Genomic DNA, 7,218 nt, shown 5'->3' with positions numbered 1-7,218 from the left:
TTGAAAACGTCTTAAAGGTGAGAACATCTTCAAATGAGAATGGAATGACCGTGCTATATATAAGACTACTAATTGAAGTGCACTTCTGATGTTTTGAACATTACGCGCGTTGAGAAGTGGGAAGTTTGCCCTGATGAAGCAACTCTGCAGAGATTCATTGTGGAATCTATGGAAGAGCTGAGTCAATTGTGACACATTTTTAAGCGAGACTGTGCATGAACTATGACTGGGTGCGGAGCTGCGCGTTGATTTGGGACAGCGGCGTTTGCACTTTGGATCGCAGCCTTTTATGGGCGCATATTCGTTGGAAGAGGTGTGCGTGGAATGCACAGTGAATGACGTCGCACTCGACTTTCACATGGGAAGGTGGTAATCTAGCAGCAACCGAATCACACAACCGTTAAAAAAAAAAGAGAAGAAAACTCGCGCTCACCTTCAAATGTAAACTTCGGCCACGATCTTGTGTCGCGAGGGATCTGCAGCGCCGGCATTGTTCTTGTTTGTCGTTCTTGGATTGCTGCCGTGGACACAAGTCGTGAGGGATCAGCAGCACCGGCATGGTTCTTGTTCCTTATTCCCTACGTCCAATGCGCGTCAGCAAGCGTCATGACGCATGACGTATGAGTCATCGAACACTCGATAAACACAACGCTGGTTACCATAACAACCAGCACACACGCTGCGCATTCACAGAGGCAAAGTAAGAGAAAACATCACATTTACACGTGGAATACATGGCAAAAAGGGTGTGACCGTCTACATTGCATACCACAACTTGAAGTGAAGTACTACTTGTGAACTACGCAAGACGACGGTGACTACGTCAATTTTGTTAGTTTATTATTTTATTAACAACATAACATCATTCTATTTTCAGATATTTTTACCAAATGTGTATTTTATTTTCTCTCTGTACATTTGTCAACTACAGCTAAAGTTATAGGAATACACTTATATCTAAGAGCATCGTATAAGAAGTGAATGTAAAATATAAGTTATAAGTTGATTATTCCTTATTACCACTAATAGCAACTCTAGCATTATGGATATGTCATCTATTGTAGCTCCGCCCAAATTTTTACAAAACCCCGGAGAACCCATTTTACCTTGGGAGGATTGGATAGAATCCTTTGAAACCTATCTAGAAGCTATTGGTGGTGAAGATTTCCTAGCGTCCCGAAAAGTGGCAATATTAAAACACAATTTAGGCATAGAAGGTAGGAAAGTCTTAAAAACATTACCCATTGGTACAATTCCAAAGCACATAGTTATTGAAGAGAAAACCAGTGATAGCGAAAATAAAGATGAAAGTGAGGTAACAGAGATACAGTATGAGGAAACAAGCCTCAGTGATGAATATATTAATGTAAAAAATGCATTGGAGGAAAATTTTGGGAAAAAAACCAGCATAGTAGTGGAAAGACACAAGTTCTTTTCTCGATCTCAACAACCAGGAGAGACTGTAGAACAATATATTTCTGTTTTAAGGACACTTGCAGCCACATGTAGATTTAGAGATCTTCACAGAGAAATTATAAGAGACCAATTTATAAATAGAACTAGTAACATAAAAATTCAAGAGAGACTACTAGACATGAATGACCCAACCTTAAAAAAAACTATTGAAACAGCAAGAAGAATTGAAAACACTTCCAAATATGTTAAGGAACTAGGTTCAGATAAGTCGGGCACAGCCAAAGTGTCAAAAAAAGAAGAACAACAAAGTAATAAGAAAGAAAACAACAGTAGCAAAATACACATTAATCAAAAATATAACAAAGTATGTTACAGGTGCGGTAGCACAAGACACACTGCAGATTCTGAAAAATGCTATGCAGTCAAAGAAAAATTTTATAAATGCAAAAAAGTGGGTCACCTAGCACGCATGTGTAAAGCAGGATCTGTTTTCAACTCCAAATGGAAGCACCCTGTGAATGCTATAGATGAGAATGTTGAGTATGACAACTCTGAAAATGAAGGAGAGGTAGAAATAATGGTCATATGTAACAATGTTATAAATGAAGTATCTGAAACTTATAATCCGCTCAAATGCGATTTAGGAATCGATGGCACCAAAATAACTGTCTGGCCTGATTCGTGCTCTCCATACACTATTATAGACAAAAATGCATGGGAGAAGGTAGGAAGTCACGAATTAAAAATTCCTGATGTTGAACCAGTAGGATACTGTGGAGTTAAACTTCCACTAATAGGGTATTTTGAATGCACCTTATCTCACAAAGGTAGGACAGCCACAAGCAAAGTATATGTGGTGGAAAGAGGAAGAGCATTATTGGGGTGGTGTGAACAAAGGAAATTGGGAATCACCTTAAATCCAAACCACCCACAACAAGTTTTAACCACTGAGGATGCAGAAACTATTAAATGGTGTACTAAATTCCCAAAATTGTTTAGTGAGAAATTAGGTTGCTTACAAAAATTTGAACACCGCATAATACTTAAAACACACAATGCACCATGTGTGCATAAAGTAAGGAGTGTACCTTTTACCCTGAGGGAAAAACTAAAATTAGAATTGCAAAGATTATGTGAGGCCCAGATCATAGAACCAACAGAGTCATCGGAATGGCTTAGTCCAATAGTTTCGGCGCAGAAACCAGACGGAAATTTGCGCATGTGTGTTGATTTGAGGGATTTGAATCGTAATATCCTTTTTGATCGATATCCACTACCTCACATAAACGAAATGGTGTCTTCAGTAAATAACGCGACATACTTTTCATTGATTGACTTATCTAATGCATATCATCAGATCAAATTAAATCCATCTTCTAAACATCTCACCTCTTTTATCACACCGGCGGGAGCTTTCCAATTCAAAAGAATGCCGTTTGGATTAGCATCTGCATCAGCGGTTTTCCAGAGGGTAATGTCAACAATTTTGACAGGGTTACATAAAGTATTAGTGTTCCAGGATGATGTGTTGGTTTGGGGTGCCAATCGTTTAGAACACGATGCCACATTAACTAAAACTTTAGAGAAGTTACAACAAGCAGGTGTAACAGTGGGAATTAAGAAGTGCAAATTTGGTGTACAAGAAATTGAATACTTAGGACATACGCTATCCAGAGATGGAGTCAAACCGAAAAAGAAATTACTAGATGCAATCACAAATGCACCACCACCTCAAGACAAAGATCAATTACGTTCCTTTTTGGGTCTTGCGGAATTTTATTCCAAATTTGTCCAACACTTTGCTGATAAAGTTCACAGACTCAGACTATTAATGAAGAAGGGAGCAAAATTCGATTGGACAGACGAGTGTCAGAAGGATTTTAAGTTCATCAAAGAACGAATTGTAAAGTCGGTCCATTTGAAACCATTCAATCCCTCACATCAAAGCATGATTGTAGTAGACGCTAGTGCTTATGGTCTGGGTGCTGTGCTCATGCAAAAACACTTGGATCAAGAACGAGTAGTAGCATTTGCATCACGCACTTTGAAAGGTGCAGAAGCTACTTACTCGGTAATTGAGAAAGAAGCACTTGCGTGCTGGTGGGGTGTAACATACTTTAAGAACTATGTATGGGGCACACGTTTTGAAATTAGATCAGACCACAAACCACTTATAGAGTTGTTTACTAACAAAGGAGCTGAAAAAGCAACTCCCAGGATAGCCAAATGGCTATACAGATTGCAGGGATACGATTTTTCCCTACAATATGTACCAGGAAATCGCAATGTCAATGCTGACTGCTTATCGCGATTACCACTGGAGTGTGATGACAATGACATGGACTCAAATGATGACTGTGTGGTAGCAGAAGTCATTGGGTCATGCAAGGGAGCTATATCTTGTGATGAATGGAAGGAGGCCATAACCAATGATAACATTTTTACAGAATTAATGGTTGAATTATCAAACCCATCTGTCCCCAATGTAACACTAAAAAAATTTTGGGGAGAATTTTGGACAGTATGGACAGAACTTTCTGTTGTGGAAGGTATATTACGAAGAAATGGCAGATTGGTAGTTCCGGGAAGCTTACAGAGTAGATTACTCAAATTACTACATGAAGGTCACAGTGGGATGTCTGGAATGAAGAGGAAAGCAAGAGAAACATTTTGGTGGCCCGGAATGGACAAGAATATAGAGGAATATGTACGTGATTGCATGGAGTGCATGTGCAGTGATAAAACCCACAGAGTAGAAGAGTCACCTATTTCCTCAACGCACTTTCCTAGCAGACCTTGGGAAAAGGTTGCAATGGACATTTGTGGTCCATTTTCATCTAAGGGCATAACTAACAAATTTGCATTAGTACTAATTGACTACTATTCTAAATGGCCAGAGGTGGCATTCACGAGTGACATCAAAACATGCAATATTATAGAATTCTGCGACCAGATCTTTTGTAGAGAAGGATGTCCGGATAAATTAATCACGGACAATGGCCCACAATTGTTATCAAGTGAATTCAACTCATATCTTGATAATATGGGGATCATTCATCACACTACAGCTGTTTACAATCCGAGAGAAAATGGTCTTGTAGAAAGATTTAATAGAGTATTGAAGGAATGTATACAATTAGCTGAGGAAAGTGGTGGAGATTGTAAGGAGGCTGTAAAAGAAATGCTATGGAACTACCGTACCACACCCCACTCTGTAACCAATGAATCACCTTTCAAACTTCTTAAAGGCAGACAACCAGGCACGAAAGTTACTCCAGGATGGATGTTCAAGGAGTTCTCACGACCTGTGTGCATGAAGAGTTTGAAATGTAGAGTAAAGAGGCAACAAGATAAATATGTACAAAGACACAACGAAAAACTAAAGAGAAATGTGTGAAATTTTACCATTGGTGACTGGGTAAGAACATATAGCGTGGGGACACAAAGAAGAGGCCTATCTAAATGGTCTGTACCAAAACGAATAACCAAGGTTAGTGGTAACAGTCTGTGGTTAAGCGATGGCAAGGTGTGGAATACTCGAAGTGTCACGTTATGCAATAAAGAAGAAGTAAAAACCTGCCCATCAAAGGACAGTGACAACAACATAATCAAGGGGTGCAATGAAACATGTAAGGATAAACGTACCCAAATGACTCCAAGATGGCTTAATGATTATGTGACTCATTGAATATTCCTTGTCTTTACCAGAATGTATGTTACAATCATCCCTGGTAATTTTGTAAATTGTTATAGGTGCGTATGTTATATTCTTTGTGTTTTATTGTATTTATAAGGGAAGAAGATGGAGTAGTTTCTTACCTGTAACTCCAGTTCTGTAGTAGGGGTATCTCTGTTATAGTCATAATCTATGAATAATCCCCGCCCATGTGCGGGGACCCCGGAGCAATCAAAAATATCTCTTAAGCTGTCCCGCATTTGCAAACCTGCAAAGACACTTAAGAGACAGACAAAATAATACAGCCTAATCACCACAAGGCTGCACTGGCCAGCACTTCCTCTGAAGTGAACACAAAAGCCAAAATAAAGTTGAAATGTCATTTTTATTCACATTTGACATGTTCCTTTATTATCACACACTCCCTTCACCAAAATCCCTTTAAACAATAGAGAGGAAGGGGTGGACAGACAAGCCCTATAGGCTGTCATTATGTGTCTGCTAAAGGGATACCGTGCCTTTAAGAAACTCTCCAGAGACCCCCGGTATCCCAGGATGCACAGCCAACACAAGTTACTTTCAGTTCTTTTTGAAGGTGTATAACAACAGGCCTGATACCGGCAGGTTACTCCACCGGGGAGGAGGGAGGGTCGCTTATGACTATAACAGAGATACCCCTACTACAGAACTGGAGTTACAGGTAAGAAACTACTCCTTCTGTAGTAGGGGATCTCTGTGTATAGTCATAATCTATGAATAGAATGGCAAGCCCATCCCAACCAACAAGAAGCGGTGGAGTAAGACCAACCACCAACAAATCACTGTGCAAACAAATTCCTTAGCGAAGCCTGTCCAACCTGCGCATCTGCCCTAGCATCAGAGTCCAGGCAGTAATGCTTTGTAAACGTATGGACTGACTTCCAGGTGGCAGCCTTACAAATGTCAGCAATGGGAACATTCCTAAGCAAAGCGGTGGTAGCCGCCTTTCCTCTAGTCGAATGTGCTGTAGGCTTACCCCCTAATGTTTTATTAGCTTTTTGGTAACAAAGCTGAATACAGGAAACAATCCATCTGGAAATGGACTGCTTTGAGGTAGCTAAACCAGTTCTTACCGAACCATAATTAACAAACAGTTGATCCGACCTGCGGATATCTTTTGTCTTATCCAGGTAGAATTTCAACACCCTACGCACATCAAGTGAATGCAGAGACCTCTCCGCCGGAGAGGAAGGATGCTGAAAAAACGTAGGCAAAGTTATCATCTGATTCACATGGAAATCTGATATCACCTTAGGCAAAAATTTAGGATGGGTACGCATCACTACTTTAGAAGCATGGAAAACAGTATACGGCTCTTGGCAACACAGAGCCTGAATCTCACTCACCCTCCTGGCCGATGTAATGGCTACAAGGAAGGCCGCCTTCCAAGACAAATGCTGCAGCGAAGCCTTATGGATAGGTTCAAAAGGCTCCCTCATCAATCTAGATAACACCACATTCAATTCCCAAGGTGGAGAAGGCCTTCTAACAGGGGGAAACACCTTACGCAAACCCTCCAAAAAATCCTTAATCACAGGGATTTGAAAAAATGAGGTTTGAGAAGGGCCCTTCCTATACGCAGTCAGAGCTGCGAGATGAACCTTAATAGATTGGAAATTAAGCCCAGACTGAGCTAACTGCAGCAGATAAGGCAAAATAACGTCTTCTTTACAGGATGTAGGGTCAAAGTCCTTCGCCTTGCACCATAAGCAGAATCTCTTCCACTTATAGGCGTAGGAGGTCCTCGTAGATGGTCTCTTAGCCTCTTTTAAGATCTCCATACAGTCCTGAGGCAGGTTCAAGTGTCCATACTGCACTAGCTCAGGAGCCATGCTGCCAAACTCAAGGACGAGAGATTGGGGTGAACCATCTGCCCTTCGAACTTCGTGAGGAGGTCCGGCCGGCACGGCAGGCGCCGGTGCGGCAGAACAGACCGGTGAAGAAGGTCGGTGAACCACCATTGTCTCGGCCACTCCGGAGCAATCAGGATCATTCTGGCTCTGGATTGCGACAGCTTGATCAGCACCGCCGGAATCAGGGGAATGGGTGGAAAGGCGTAGAGAAAGCTGTTGGACCAGCTGATCCAT

The sequence above is a fragment of the Triturus cristatus genome, chromosome 7 (genome assembly GCF_964204655.1).
Source record: "Triturus cristatus chromosome 7, aTriCri1.1, whole genome shotgun sequence".
Lineage (NCBI taxonomy): Eukaryota > Metazoa > Chordata > Amphibia > Caudata > Salamandridae > Triturus > Triturus cristatus.
Note: the sequence above shows the minus strand (reverse complement) of the source record.